General features: G+C 38.0%; 1 long non-coding RNA gene across 10 annotated transcripts in view; it reads left to right on the forward strand.

The window, feature by feature from the left end:
* The window catches only part of LOC138066863 (uncharacterized), a 190,200-nt gene extending 175,797 nt beyond the window's left edge, over positions 1-14,403 (forward strand). For 6 of the 10 annotated variants that reach the window (XR_011140457.1, XR_011140454.1, XR_011140456.1 and 3 more), the window contains one exon: positions 286-14,402. This is a non-coding gene — a long non-coding RNA (uncharacterized lncRNA). Of the gene's footprint in view, positions 1-285 lie in introns of all 10 variants that reach the window. The other 4 variants (XR_011140460.1, XR_011140461.1, XR_011140462.1 and 1 more) reach the window with 3 other exon arrangements.
* Positions 14,404-15,967: the final 1,564 nt, after the last annotated feature.

Consider the following 15,967-nt stretch of genomic DNA (forward strand, 5'->3'; position numbering starts at 1 on the left):
ATCCTGATTCATTCCAGGAACTGCCTGTTATCCTAAATCTCATTCTGTGTTTTTTAGCAGATGATACTCTAATTGCAACACCTAAAAATAAAATGATCAGGCTAAATTTAAATCTGGATTAAATCAATTGTTGAAGCCTGACAACAGGATTTCCCTGCTGATTAATACAGGGCTGTTTATTGGTGTGATGTTCCTATTTGTTTTTTCTTCCAAGCCCCGCTTTCAGGCATGCTCATCTTTAGAACGTTCTTTCTTCCCCCCATCCCCGCCTTTCTGTTTGTGTAGGTTATCGAGAGAACTTAAAATAAATAAATAAGAAGCCCTCTGTGAAGACAACCGTAAGAGTGGAAGGTGTGGGCCCTAGTGTATGCTGCCTTCCAGAGCCTCACTTTAATGACAGATGCTGTTTCTGTCCCAGAAAGCTAAGTGATCATTTGACCAATGGTAAGCTTAATAGCTTTGAAACATTCCAGATATTATTTTAGCTTCTTTTCTGGCAGAAAAATTATATTTTCTGTCTGCTAGGGGCCTTCCTCCCTCCCCTGCATTCACCTACCCAGGAAAATCTCTTGAAATTGTTGGAAAATTTTAAACAGTTTTGACAAAGGAAATCTGAAAGGTAAATAAATTTGTACAGATTTCATGAAAATCCGCAGCTTTTTTGAAGCAAGAGACCCTGACTGTTGTATCCTCGATGGAAAAAATAACCAAGTAAGTAATGTATTTGTTCTGTCTGGCCTGCCACTTGACCGTTCGACATGTGCATAATGTCTAGACAATTGGCATATGTGCATAGTTTGAAAACAGCTACAGCTAGTGCAACCTCATGCCAGGTTGCAACCTTGGTTCCCTTGCAACCAAGGGAAGGGATCATGGAGTACGAAAGAGAATTTGTGAGGGGCTGGGAAGAAGCATGAGGTAAACTGGAGGTATTGCTGTCAGAGGCTGTGGGATAGGAGGACTTAGAGCAACAAGGTGAGAGAGTACAGTGGATGGAGGAGAACAGATAGCATTAGTTCCAATAAATCGTATTTATGCTGTCGGAGTGTGGAAGTTAACATACAAATCTACATGAGAAGTAGCATCATTCGTTCTACGTGTCTTGGAACAACTTATTTGTTAACTTTAAAAGCCTAGTACCTTTTTGTTTCACAAATGAACAGACCACTTGTCAGTGCATGAAAGCCTAGCCATTACGGTTAGCCATTCTGAGCCTAGTTTGCCTCAAAAGTCTGTAATCCGGAGTGCTGTTCTTTCTGTATCCTAATTCCAGTTTTGGCTTCTGTGCTAACATTGCCTAGAAAGGTGACAACTTTCCTGCCAGGTCTGAAGGTGTCATTGTAATTAGTAAGAATAAGCTCACCACAGGCAAACTTTTGTTTGAAAGAGAAGCAAAAGAGATTTTGATTGGATGGGGTAGGGTAAATGGAGCAGGACCGAACATACATTTTTCTCCTATACACACAGGATGTCCTTAAAAAGATGGTGGTGGCCCTGCAGTCCCTCTGGCTTAAATTGTGAAGTAGTTGCACTATTTGCAAGATCTCTGTAGTCCTCCTCAAATTCTGTAGTTCATTGACATGGGTCTTCAAACACCATCGGCTAGGGAAGAGAGAGATTAGTTTCAGGTGTAATAAGTTATGATGTGTCATGAGGAATGGAGGTCCCTGTGAAATACTGGTATATTTCTGGAATTGTTGGATATACTGTCATGAAAGCATTGTGTGATGCCTGCTGTGGTTCCCTACCCTTTCGGCACAACTAGGGGGCTGCAAAGCTGTCCAAATAGCTCTGAAAATACCATAAAAGGGACTGATTAAATGACATTTCCAGCTAGTAGAAAGAGTACAGAGAAAGAATTCCAGTTTTGTCCTGAAGTAGTAAAATCCACAAATTCTTACTCGCTACTTAAAAATGAAACTGTGAAGGAGGTAAATAAAAATAGTGAATGTACTTAGGAGACTTTTACTGTTCTATTTTTTATCAAGAGACTGTTTAATCTGCTGTCTTGAGTACAGTAGTCTCCTTTCTCTTTCCTTATCTTCCTGCAATATAAATAATGTAGTGGGCACATGGAGGTTTAAGGGCATCGAGCATTTCTTGTTTCAGATGGGCAGCAGTGAAACTCGTAGGCATTTCAATTGAGCCCTTTAAAAATTGTATGAACACACTTCTGCCACATGGGACTAAAACCAGTTTCTTCTGCTTTCTGTAACTTCTCCCATGAAAACAATAAGAAAGCATAGTTCTTGTACAGCTTATTGAGTTCTGATCATTCCTAATAAATAATAATAATAATCCTAACCAGAAAAGGTCCTTCTATCAGATACACAAATCATCCAAAAATCTGCCTCCTGCATTGCACTTGGTTTATGTTCAGTGGGAGAGTGACTGAGGAAACTCGAGCAAATTCATGTTTCATATCAGCCAGTTTAAACTATATTGCTAAGACAATTGTTGCAGGCAGCTCTGGTGTAAATTAATGGTTAATTTAATTTGACCTTTTTAAAAAGCACATACCATAAGTAACTTCCTTAAATGCCTTGCATAAATTACTTGATTCAAGAAATGCAATTTGCTTTCTTTTATTTATTTTATTGCCTATTGTGTGTTTTCAAAGCTCTCTCCAGCCCCTTACCTAATATAATAAAATTGAAATGAAAGTCAGATGACTATCAAATGACTAAGCAGCTCTGAAGCTAATGAAAATGCGTAGACTCGGGTATTATTTAACTGCTGTAAGACAGATGTTCTCAAGCTGTTTCATGATGTTTTACAGAGATTATCTTACAAAACATATTCCCCCTCATTGGATGGACTTCTTGGCCTCTTTTTTCTTTTTGTGAGAACAGACTATCCCTATGTAAATACAACAATCATTTACATGGAAAGTTAAATTTAGGAATATACTCTGTGACTGTCTCACAACTTTTAAATGAAAATTAAGCAATTGAACGCTGAATCTGATTGTAGCTATAGCCTGAGCAGCCTTGTTCTCTACTTCACTTTACCTGGCGCAGTGAACATTATCTTCCTCAACATGAACCTGGATGAGAACCTTGTATACTTCAAGGCTAGCCCTCAAGTGCCAAGCAGGCACCAAAGAAAACTTTGAGAGGGGTCGTGGTTACAGACTACATGAGAGTCCTCTGCAGCTCCCCTGGATTTTGTCATAGGTGAATATTAGTCCTTGTCTATGTGCGGAGTTTCCACCTAGTCAGCAAAATGAAAGATGTAAATCCTTTGTGGAAATAATATTTGAGGAGTAACTAAGTCAGTTAACTAAGCTGACTTCGATAAAAATACAAAAATACCAGGTACATATATTTGAACAAGTCTTGTTAGTCCTCAATCTCTGTGCAAAAATGAGTGGAAATGGGGTGGGGCCAGTAAGTAAAATACTGTTCAGAGGTATTAGACCAAGGGGTAAAAAAAAAAAAGCAACATTAACCTTCAAGAAGGAAGCTTTTTTTTTAATTTAAAATAACTTAGAAACTACCTGAAAGGAAAAAGTTAAGGAAATTAAATATCTGGACTCAGCATGGAGACTGTTAAAGAACATCTTATTAGTATCACAGAGGGTATAGTATGCACACGTGAGAATTTAAAAAGAAAAAGATGAAGGAAGGTGTCAGCCTCCGTCATGTGCCCAAGAGATAAGATACCATAGTTTGCTGAAGCTAAAATCTATCCTTTAGAAACAGAATTGCAGTCCAAACAATTCTAATAAAATGAAAGGGACTTTGGCAGATAAGAGAAGCTAAGCAGGAAGTTGAAGAACTAGCATTCAAAGATACAAAGACAACAAATAAGTGAATTAGGTGATCAGCTGTAATCTGCTTGAGGGGAAAAATGTTGGATCTTATAGACCACCAGAGTAAACATATGGGCAGTCAAAAGAAGTGACAGTCTCCAGAGTAGCGTATGAGTTTATATGCTTCATATGCTGAGCGTCTTACCCCTTCTGAACCCAAAAGGTTAAGTTGCATTTCTTGGGGTCACTGACAAGTAGTGTTACAGCATGTAAGAAGATGTGGATTCTGTTTGGAGTAGAAATTTTTAAGCCAGGTAAGCTTTATTTTGGCTTTGTAATATTTGGGGTAAGAAACACTGAGATGAATAGGTGACAATTCCATTGTTATTATATAGTATATATGGCTTGTTGCGTGGGTGGGAGGTAGGATGAATTATTTTACACTCACCTTCTCAGCTGCAACCTAGAGATCTTTTTTTATTGCCTTCTCTCTGTTAGAAATCTATCTATACTTTTTAAGCTCTTCTACTTTCTGACCTTGATCAATACAGCCTGCTACAACAGCTTTTTTCCTCTGTCCTCTTCTCCCAGTCTAAGTAGTCTCTATTCCGTCTTTTAAAATCTCAGTATCATTTTCATTTGCACTAAATAATCTCTCCATATACTGCTGTTTTGCCTTAAGCCTTCTTATGAAGCTGTTCTACATATATAATTGCCATTAAAGTTGTACAGCCTTATAGGGTTTATTGTATTTAATTGAATTGTGTGAGATTTTGCTATTTATTTTGATGCAAACTGGCTGAGACCCTAAATCTGTGGAGAAAAAAAAAAAAGAACTTTCTGCAGTTTTACTTGTTATGAAGGGATTCAATAATTAGTCAACTTAAGTGTATGTTCAACCCTTCCTTCATAGCTCTACTTCATCGTTCTTGTTACTTATGTTCAGTTACCAGAAATACAGTTAGCTTTTCCATCTCTTAGTTTTGTTGCAGCCTTTGTAGTTCTCTCCAACAGGATTTCAAAGAAATATGAAAGGTTTTTCTGGTAGCATTTCTTGGGACAAGAGTTGTGTAAAAGTCATTCTTTACATCCCACATGAGGCAAAACATGTCTGATACTCTGCTCAAATTCTTCCATAGTAATATGAGCGGTTGTCTGCAGATGCATGCTTTTTAGTTTTTATTTAAAATAACTCTAACATAACTCTACCATTTCTCTGACATTTCTTGGTGGTTATATGCGTTTTTTATTATGATATTCAAATTTCTTTGCTCTCAGGAATATTAATAGCTGATACAACAAGTTCTGTCTAAATTGCTTTGTTCATCCACGTGGCTGTTACTGATTAAAGAAATTTTGCAGGTTCATCAGAGATGAAGGATCTGTCTTTCGTTATTACAGGTACAGAGAAAACAGACTGTTAACATGCTCAAGCGTATAGTGTGCCAATGTAAGCTTTCTCTGTAAGAGGTGAAATTCTTTCTGTTTTTCTGTTATTGCTGTTGACAGACTGACTTATTATTTAAATTTTATCATCTAAATAAAATGCTGGTGATTCCTCTCATTAATTCCAAAAGACATATGTCAAAAATTCTCATGTTAGCAGCTTTTATTTTCCTTGTCTCCCTCTCTCCACAAAATAATCCATTTACTTTTTTAGCCCTCCCTGAGTTCTGACTACCTCATCAAAACTGAATTCTAAACTGCTCTGGTTAATCAGCGTGTGACATCTTTCTAGATATAACTGCAGAATGATAAAGGCTGATTGAACTGAAGTTAATTTCGACTTGACTTTTACCTTCTAATTATTTAGCAGCTCAGCATCAAAAACACTTCACTACAACATGCCTTTAGGGCCCTTCATAGACAGTACATAGCTCAGCAGAGTTTAGCTACCTCAAAAGAAATGCTATAGCTCAAGTAATTTTGAAATATTTGAAAGCTGAAAGACTTTGCTGCTCATGAGAGCGCCATGAAAATCAGCAATTAGAATACAAATGTACTAATTATTATATTGAAAAAATTGAAACTCTAATAAACGTACAATGAAGTCAACAGCAGACTTGCTCACATGCAAAATTAAGTCTATTCTGAATACTGTATTTGTGCAAGCAAGAAGCACCATCACAAAAATAGAAAATTTATGAGACACAGTACTTGATAAGAAAGGCACTTTTAGGCCCATGATTTGTTTTTTCCCAAGATATTGGTTTCACATCTTCTTCCTTGCATGATATAGAGCATCAAAAATTTTTTGGCAGAAGACAGCCTTATATGCATATTTGTGGTTGTTTTATGCCTAATTAATATAATTTTCCTAAGATTTGAACTAAACTATATAAGCAGAAGAAGCTACCATGTTAAGGGTAATGATATACTACCGCCTAATGAAATCCACAAAACCCCCAAATGTACTGAATGCAGTGCAAAGTCCTTGTGGTTTAAATAACGCACAGAATTTCCAAACCTTCTTACAAGATTTCCTTTGAAGTACCATTTCAGGCTCAGTAATCACAAGGCTCCTCTACTCTTTCATGGAAAAGCCTGAGTGGCAAGACTGTCCCACGTTTAAAATGGCTGATTTCTATTTATGATTGTATCATAGCACATTCCTATTGATTCCTCCTGCAGGATTTCAACATATAATTGCATAAAGCAAGAAGATACGGAATGTAGGGTTTTTTTTTTTTTGACTCAACTGAAAGGCTAAAGCAAACTCTGTAGTAGGTGCTTGTATGAACCTTCAGAATATTATAGAATCCTGTCTGATAAGATTTTTTTTTCATTAATGATACTGATATACAGGAGTGGATAATGAGGAGATAAAGAAGAATCTTGCAGTTACTGGGATTTATCAGAAAGATAATGAATAGTCACTTTAGGGGGGTTGTTGGTTTGTTTTTTAATGAAGAAAGAGCATTCTTGTCTGTTAGGGCTTGAAAGGATATAGAAACTGATATAATTGTAAGAGAAAAATGTTGCAGACATAACTTGAGATGGATAAAGACTCCATTTTCTTGCAAATTAGCAACAGGTATGTTTAGATATTGCTCTTCTATCTATCTCTAACATAGTTCATTAGAGTTAAGAAGAGTCATACAAGTTCACAAGTTCAGTGAAACACTCCAAGAAAAATCACAAGTGCTATTAACTGGTTTCTCAGTGGTGATCTTCTATTGTGAAATAAATAAAATACCATTTCCTTTCTCCTTTCTTTGTGTGCAAAAGTGCACACTCATACATGTATGCATACACACTCATTGAGCCAAATGTTCTTTTAGTGTTCTGGAAGAAACCAAATGCAAGAGATATTGTCTTTCCGATTTGATGTAAAGTTCAGATTCCAGTGATTTATTGTGTTTAAAACTCTCTGCTATTTTCTGCAGGAATTAATAACAGTTTTCAGAAGAAGTTCTGATCTGGGTAATTAGAGCATTCTATCTACCTAAAACTCTTCCTGTAGTTTCAGCTAATTACATATTCCTCATTGTTTGCCTTGAGTCACTGTATGGCATATCTGTATGATGATTTAAAAAAAGAAACTACTTAATTTTAGGGAAGGGGAGTATTTTAGGGGAATATCATTATCCTAACCTTTTTTTCTCTCAATAGAGAAGCACAACTGAGCTCTGTAATTGAAGATGAGTAGGCAAGTGTAACTTCACATTTAAACACAAATTTTCAGATTTCTCTTTCAATAGAATTTGATCACTTTTCAATTAATTTTAAACCTGAAACTTATAAAAGGGCTGGGGAGCCTGAAATACAAGAAAACTTTTGGTTTACCAAAATAATACACAACAAATATATGAATTGTTTATATAAGGAAAAAAAATTATTTAGTAGAAAGATTCTCATATTAAATATGAATATATAGGATGCCAATGATATAGTTTGTCTGTATCAGTACATTGTCTTTGAATTAGATCCACAAAAAGAGTTAAGACATCTCTGTACTGCATTTGTCAACACTTTGGTGGCTCTGCACAAGGTAATCGTAGAATTCCCTTGAGCCACATGGTGAAGAAGATACTTAACCAATAGCTTTTGTTACAGGGAATATTATTAAGAAAAAACACAGTTATATGAAATTTTAATATTCATATTAATTTTGTAATGTACATAATACAGACAAGTAAGGCTGAAAGTCCAGAATCTCTCAAGAGAAAAATTTTTGTAGAAACTATGTTATAGAGTTTAATATTTTTCTTGAGGGCTTCCATATTTCCTCTCCATTAGGATGTCAGAATGATTTTACAAGCATGCCAAAGTCCAGTGCTGTTGGCGTTTGTTTGTTTACATGTTAGTAGCCTGATTGATTGTGCTGAAAAATACTCGTGGTGCTGTTTAGATCCATACCTCTGATTGTCTCAAGTAGCCTGCCTGTAGTTTTGCAGTACTCGGCCTGCAGTTCTCAGTTCTGTAGATTTAGAGGCCATAGCAAGTATTGGAGAACAGAGCAGTTTGAGAGGTGTTTTTAAATAGAACAGAGAGCCTTGAATAAATTTCATTCTTCCACCCCTCTCATATCAAGTTTTTTGGTGGTGTCTATAGTGGTCCTGCTGTTATCACCTGAGAACCTAAAAGTGGATAGAGAGGGCATAGAATGACTACAGAAGGACATAGTGTAGCTCAAAGAAGTTGTAAATTTGGACTTTACGTCCTCTTCCTATCCTAGAATTAACCAGAGGATTAACCATAAGGTTCTCCTACCTCCAGAGATATCTCTGTGGATTTCCATACAGAAGGGAACAAGTAAAGCTTCTCTTAGCCATTCTGCTGAGGATGGGGCTCGTTCTCTCCTGGCTGTGCTTACTTCACAAACCTCATCAGAATAAAAAGTAGCAGCTGGGTGTCCTTTTTGTCACTCCGATCTACAATTCTGACTTGTAATGCACCTTGATATGAGTCTGATGAGAGGAGATTCTCCTCTTTGTGGGAGATCCTCTTCCAGAATGTGACCATCATTTTCTGGCTTTCCTATTTAAAAAAAGAAAAAAAAAAGACATCATCCTGGCCACTTAACATTAAGGAGAAATCAGTACTAGATGGAAGCAGATCCATGCCATTCTGTGGTTTTTCAGTCTCTAGATTTTGTAATGTTTTATCGAAGTAAACCCAAGTACAGGCTTTATGCTGTTCTGCTAGGAGAAGTCCAGCCATCTGCTCCACACGCTGACAATTTACACAATTAATTTCTTGCAGCATGGATGTTCTGCTATTTCTGTTTAGCAGGCTTAAAGGTCGACATTAAAGATCCTCTGAGACCATTGTTTCCTTTCAGAGAAAGACAAAAAAGTCGAAGTTATGTTTGATTAGAACACCAAGAGGAGGCATGTCCTAACAGTGGCTAACAGTTTTTCTTTTTTCTTTTTAAAAGGAATTGTTATGATAACCCATCTGTTTTAACAGCTTTCTACATACTTTTTGATTTCAGGGGATCTGTATTCCTGGGTCTTGTTTGTCATTGACAATATAAAGCACAGTAGAATTTTAGTTAGTTTGAATTTTGTTTCTTCCAAGTAAGAGGCACATGGGTCTGAAGAGTTTTGTTTTGACATTTCTGACTGAGCAACGAAGTAGCTGATAGGCATTTCTAACTCTTTGGATAAGTCTTTTAAACTGTAGGAAGAATTGCTAATTGAGATTTAGTTGTTTAGGAAAAGACTCCCCCCCACAAGAAATTCTAGTTTCTTTTTATACGTCTTAATGTGGAAACAATCTTGACTGTGAACTATGATTTCTATTTCTGAAGGTGTTAGCAAAGTCAGGCACATCAGACTTATGGTGGCATTTGTCTTATCTTTTAGGTAAAGTGATCCACCACTGCAGAATTAGATCTTAAAAATGGCATTTTCCGCAACAACCTCTTGAATCCTGCTGAAGGGGTTCAAATGACTGCTTTTCTCCCAACAAAAGTCAGGAATTTAGCCTGAACAGAGTCTCTCACATCCAGTGTTTGTTCTTTAGAGAAGATTTCAGAGTAGTCCCTTTGCTACAGTTGTGAATAGAGTCAGCTTCCTGGGTTGAAATGGGAAAGATAGTAGGACTGCTAGGCATGGATAATAGAAGGCATTTTTCTGTGGAATGGAGTGCCATGTTGGAGGAACATTTCAGAAGAGCTGAGGTAAGCGTGTCATGGAGTATGCAAAGGCTGCCGGAGGCACGGCAGAGACATTCTTTGGGGCCTGCCTGTAAACTGTATATGGTGCATATGAGGGCATCTTACATATGGTTAGATCTTTAAGCCATGAGAGCTAACATGTAATAGAAAAGAATAGATATTTGACAAAAGTGTACTTGACATATAAATTTCCTCCCTAAGTTCACAAACACAGTACAACGTAATGGAGATCACATAGAATAAAGCTTTTGTCTACAATACACCTTTGTCTGATGTTGCTGTGAAATGCTGTAAAATCCAGACAGGCCTTATTTTTTAGACCAGGAGGTGGAATACTTACATAAAAATGAATGAATGTTACTTACATACATAAAAATGAATGAATTTTCCCTTTCTCCTTCTAGTAAACATTGTTCATCTATTTGTCTCTTCTAACATCCATTATCTTTTGCAGATTATACACCCAAAGTCTTTCTTTTCTCTGGATGCAAATGTTTAACTTCCAGAATTTTCAGTAATCCTGTTTTCACTAGTCTGTAGAAACTCAAGAATTGTATGTTCTATCTAGTTTCTTTCCAATATGAGCTTTTGTTCAGCCAGCTTCGAACAGCCAACAGTTCAAGACACTGCTATGGCTGGGAGGAATCAGGTAATAAAGGAAGGTTAGTTAGGCCGGGCAGTTCCACATCAATCAACAAATGCATTGGCTTGTGGGCCTGTTTGTTGACTATATACTCTCTTACCGCATATTGGTTGCTGACAAAAGTCTGTGGTAATTTATAGTGGCTATATACATTGTCGTATGGTTTAAATGGTATCCTATCTTTTTATTTGCTTAGTGCTGCTATAGCTAAATTCTAACTGGAAGCTCACACGAGAATAAGAGCAGTGATAACTTAAATATATATCTTTCCATCTATGGAAATGAAGTTCTTTCAGTTCAATGCCTAATTTGTAAAGACCTACACTGTAGCACTATTCATCGTCCCATAGCTGGATTGTATGAGACCCTGGAGATGACTAATGGCTTTTCTTAATCAACATTTTGAAATGCCATTGTCTTGCCATTCTTTGTTAGAACAGCAGCACAGTGGTGGGTGTTTTGTAGCATAATATGAAACAGGGTGCTTGCTGCTAAGAGCTTGTAATTTAAACAAAGAAGAAGCAATCAGGAAAGGGGCTGGCATACTTTAGCACTTGAAATTCAAGGACTGAATGCATTCTGTGCTGAGGGCAAGTGTCTGGGAGAATGAACAAACACCAAATGGACCAAAGTCCTCTCAAGCATGCCAGGGTAAGCTGCCAGGTCCTACTAGCAGTCTATGTTGGCTTTGATTTGTACCTTCTAGGAGCTTTATGTAGCTTCAACTCGCCTGCTTACTTTGCTGTTACATTTTCTTTGACAAATATCTCAGCGTTCTGCAGAGATTTAACCTAACTTTGTTACACTGTACTCAGTCCGTCTTTTCATTGTTTTTTCTGCTCCAAATAAATGTTATTTCTTAAGAACTGGAATAAACCCCAAACTAAGTGAGAGCACAAGGTTTCATGACACGTCTTCCTTTGTATATAGTCTATTTTCAAAACATGATGAAAACAGCATGAATTTTCTAATTTAGGAGTTATGCAGAGCAGGAGGGGACTACAATAGGTCATCAAATTGTGTTTTAGACTTGCCCAGACAAGTGTATCTACATTATCCCCAACTGACCTCTTCCTAACCCACTCTTAAAAGCTGCCAGTTAAGGACCTGCCACAACAGCCCAACCCAGCCAATTTCCATGTTTCACTACTCTAGTGATTTGAATCTTAATAATCTCCAACTCCACTTCAAATAAGCCGAGTCCTTCCTTCCTTCCTTTTACAGCAAACTTTTATGCTTGCTATAAACTCCCTCAACCTTTTCTCATGAGTTTTTTTTTTCCCTGATCATCTCATTATTCCTGTTGTTTTCCTTTGGATTCTGTCAAATTTGTAAATGCCACATGCAAAACTGGGTACAGTACTGAGGCCTCACCTGAGAGAGGAAGAAATCTCTCTTATGTGGTGTGTGACAACGCACTAATGTGCTTAGAATGAGGCTTGCTGTTTTGTCTGCACTGTCGTGTGGTTGATGTTTATCCTGTTTGTGGTACCCACATATCCCTTTTTTTGCCTGTTGTACTGATGCCTCACCAGTTATTTCCTATTCTGTATTTGTGTTTTTGATTTCTCTTTACTCAGTGTAGCGCTTTGAACTTGTCGTTACTGAATTGCATCTTGTTGATGTCAAACTCTCTTTTCAGTTTACCAGATTCACTTTGAATTCTGATCCTGTCCCTGAGAGTGCTTGCAACCACTCTCCTCATGTGCTGATTTTACAAGTATACTTTCAAGTCCATCATCCAAGCCATTAATGAAGTATAGAATAGAAACATAGTCGTAATGTGGCTGGTGGCCAGAGATGAGTAGGGTGTTCGGGGCCCAGAGATGGTACGTGATTTGCTGACTAGAGCAGGGGGCCACTCTTTTGGTTGTTTCCTTTTTTTCTTCTTGCCCAGAGAGCTGCAGTCCGTGCAGTAATGATGCAAAACAGCAATGCTTAGATTTGATATAGCGCTTCATATCCCAAATTATTTTAACTGGCAGTAAACATTTTTGTTTCCATTTCATAAAGGGGGACAGAGGGCAAAGCCATGCAGCTGGCCAGTGGTGCAGGTGGTGGAGGAACTCCTTCTTCCCTAAGCAGCAAGCGGTGCTCAAGCTGCTAGACTGCCCTGCTTGTCACCATGACTGCCTTCCCTGTGTTTCAGTTTGCCCAGCTGGAAAGTTGATGTGGTAAAACCAACTATGTATATCAAATAGGAGTGTTCTCAGCCTTGACTGGAATTTGTAAAATGCCTATGAATATAAAATGCCTATGAATAGGTTAGTATTAGTGATATTGCTAACAGCAGAAAGAGAAGGGATAAATAAGAAAATGGTAGAGAATTATCACAGTATCGCATATAACTGCCTTATCCCCCCTCTCTCTCTCTGCTCTTCAGCTGTAAGTGGGTAATATACAGCATCCCTGTGGATGCAAGTTGTGTGTCCACCTCTTCTCTACTATTTATTACACATAGGTGAGAGCGCTGTAATGCTGATGTCATGACTATTGATTCAAGATAAGTGAATGTGTCACTGCAAGTAGATTTATGTGTTGTCCTTCAGCTCCTCTGCTCATTGTGACAGGAAATATATTACAGGGTTGAGTTCAAGGTTTGGTGCTGGGATTTGAGGGGTGTGTGTGTGTGCATTGCTCTGCGAAACTAAAGAATTCAGTGTTTCTTCTCTGCCTAAAGCTGTTTGTGGCATTGCCTGTCTACTGTCAGCTTCCTTATATTTATATACCCTTTATATGTATATATATGCCCTGTATTTACATACCCTTATAATTATACCCTTTGGGTAAAATTAACATGCTTCTTAGCTGAATGACGGTACTTTGATCCTCAAAGTTAAGCGCCTTTCAGGACTGAGCTGGTTGTTCAGTAAGAGTGGACGTTATTATTTTGAAGTCAGAGTTAGACTGAAATAGAATTGATGTGGGTGTTTTCCCGTACAAACATACATTACAACAGAGATTAATGATACCTCATAACTCTTTATGGTCCACTGAAACAAAAATACACTTAGTATTAAGAAAAAACAGAGCTGTGATCTCATATCAGTCTTTCGGGAAGGATCATATTCCAAGATTTCTCCTCTTAGTCTTTGAAGAGTAAAGATTTAACCCTGATCCTAAATCTAATCTGAAGCATTAACATCTGTGGCAGAGCTTGCATTCATCAATGTCAGGGAAATCTCCATAATCTGCCCCCCCCTCCCCCCGAAAGATTTGAGCAGTGGGGTCCACTTAAAAACAAAGTTAACAAAACAGAAGAACAGGTTCCCTTTCGTGCAACTTCAGTGCAGTAGCCTGCAGCTGCTAAATTGCAACTTGAAGCTTTCCAACCAAAGGTTCAATGTGGAGCAGTTGTTCTGGTGTCCTCAGCCAGAGAGTACATGAACGGACGTCTTTCAGGGGTCTCTGTCTGTGGTGGAGCCAACATTTTACCAAACAGAATTGCGATATAGCTCTGATCTGCAATTTTAAGGTTGCCCTTTATTACTGAGTGTACAGAGCACTAAGGAGAATTACAACTCAGTAGTGAAAATGCTGACCATTTCTTCTGTTTTGTTGTAGGATATTTATTGGAGGACTGCTGGGAATTTTCCTAGCTCTGGTAGACGAGACTGCTGGCAGAGTTGACCTTAACAGAGACATGGACCTGCTTTTCAAAGGTCTCTACGGACACGCAGCTGTCAGTCAATTCAACAGGGATTTCCAGAATTTCATGTGTATTCTGAGTGGCAATATTAAAGTTAGTGAAAACCTTGCTTACTTCTGTCTCTAAAATAAAGCATATGTTTTCTATGGGGAGATGGATGCAATATTCTTATTCCCATTGAGCTGGATTCTTGACAATTATTACAGCCATTTACTTTAGGGAATAGGGGGTGTAAAATCTCACCTAGAGATAATTTCCCCTTAAAATATCCTTCTTTTCTGTGAAATGACTTTGTGAGAATGGTGTTGTGGAGCTTCAGGTGGATGAAAATTGTTTCTGTTATAAGAAAATAATCGTTTAGCAAATTTTAGGCTAATATAATTAATGTATTTTAGCCTAATTATTTGAGCCTAAAGTCCAACCACCAGTTCTTCCAATCAGCTCTGCAAAGTGCCTGGCACAAAATGGTCAGTCTGTTTTCTTTCTAGCTTGTGAATCATGAACAGTAATAAAGGTTCTGCAAGCCAAATGTTGTCCAAAGTTGGGCATACCGTTTCACTCCTTCAGTTCTACCTGAAATACTGCTGAGCGAAAGGTGACAACTGAGGACAGTTCTGCTGAGGACACATGTGCCAAAGTGAGAAGATCTTAAGTGTTCTGTGTTTGCTCTGCTGCAGTTAAGAGTAAATATGGTTCTGAGCTATGGGGTGGGAAAATGTCACTTTTTCGCTGTCCCTTTTCAGAGCTTCCCAGCAGTAGACTTGGTAAACAATATAAAGAAACAAGAACTTTTCCCCCCCTAGATTTTACAGACCCTGTTATTTAGTTGTTTTACCAACTTCATTGCAACGCCAACAGAAAACAAAATAAGCCTGGCTTTTTTTCTGCAGTTGATGCTGCTGTCTCTGACTACCAGCAAAGTTGATGTATTCAACATACTTGAGAGCAGGCAGTTGAACACACAGACCAATCTCATCTTGCTGTGATTTCGGCCCCTTTTCTTCCTGAACAGGGACATGTCTACCCTAAAACTTGGTGAGAATTTTGTGCATCCACATTAAATGAAAGCAGCAACATTTACAGAATTATCCATGCTACCTTGTTTGCTCCATTGTTTTTACTTTTTTGGTTTTGCTTTGTTTTTGGTAGCACTGCAGCTGTGAAGTACTGCCACCATGTCTTTAGATAGGATACTCTCCAAGGAAATACCTCAGCGTTCATTGCTCCTCTACTAAGCCTGAATTAATACTTAGATTTTGAGTGTGCGACATTTTGGGGTACCTACCAGGAAAGCAAAGAAACTCTGGAGCTTGGGTGAAACAAAATACACCCTCTATCACTCGATCAGCTGTTTTCTTTTGGAGAGCCAGTGCCATTTTCAAAGCAGTGTTCAGCACTAGAGAAGAAATGTCCTGCACTGAATCTATGCTATGCTTGTCAAAGTGTTGAAGTGACTAGTAGGTTACAGGAATGCTCCCCTTCACAGCGTCTGAATATTGCTATCTGATGGCTTACCACTGCTCTTAGTTCCTGGCTAACGCTTACCATGATGTGTACAGATCAGGCCTGTGATGCTGTTCAGGATGGTACCAAGTACCACCCTCAGAAGACTCATAAGGTCATTAAAACTTGGTAATGTGTTGGCGGTAACTAGGGGGTTACACAGGTCTGTGTTTTTTCAAATAAAGTCTGAACATAGATAGAAAATAATAAACTTAATTTAGAGCGCTATTCGCTAGGCACTTAACTTCATGCTTAGCTTTAAACAGGTGCTAAAGTTGCCAGAAACTAGGTTAA

This window comes from Struthio camelus, chromosome 3 (genome assembly GCF_040807025.1).
Source record: "Struthio camelus isolate bStrCam1 chromosome 3, bStrCam1.hap1, whole genome shotgun sequence".
NCBI classification, from domain to species: Eukaryota; Metazoa; Chordata; class Aves; order Struthioniformes; family Struthionidae; genus Struthio; species Struthio camelus.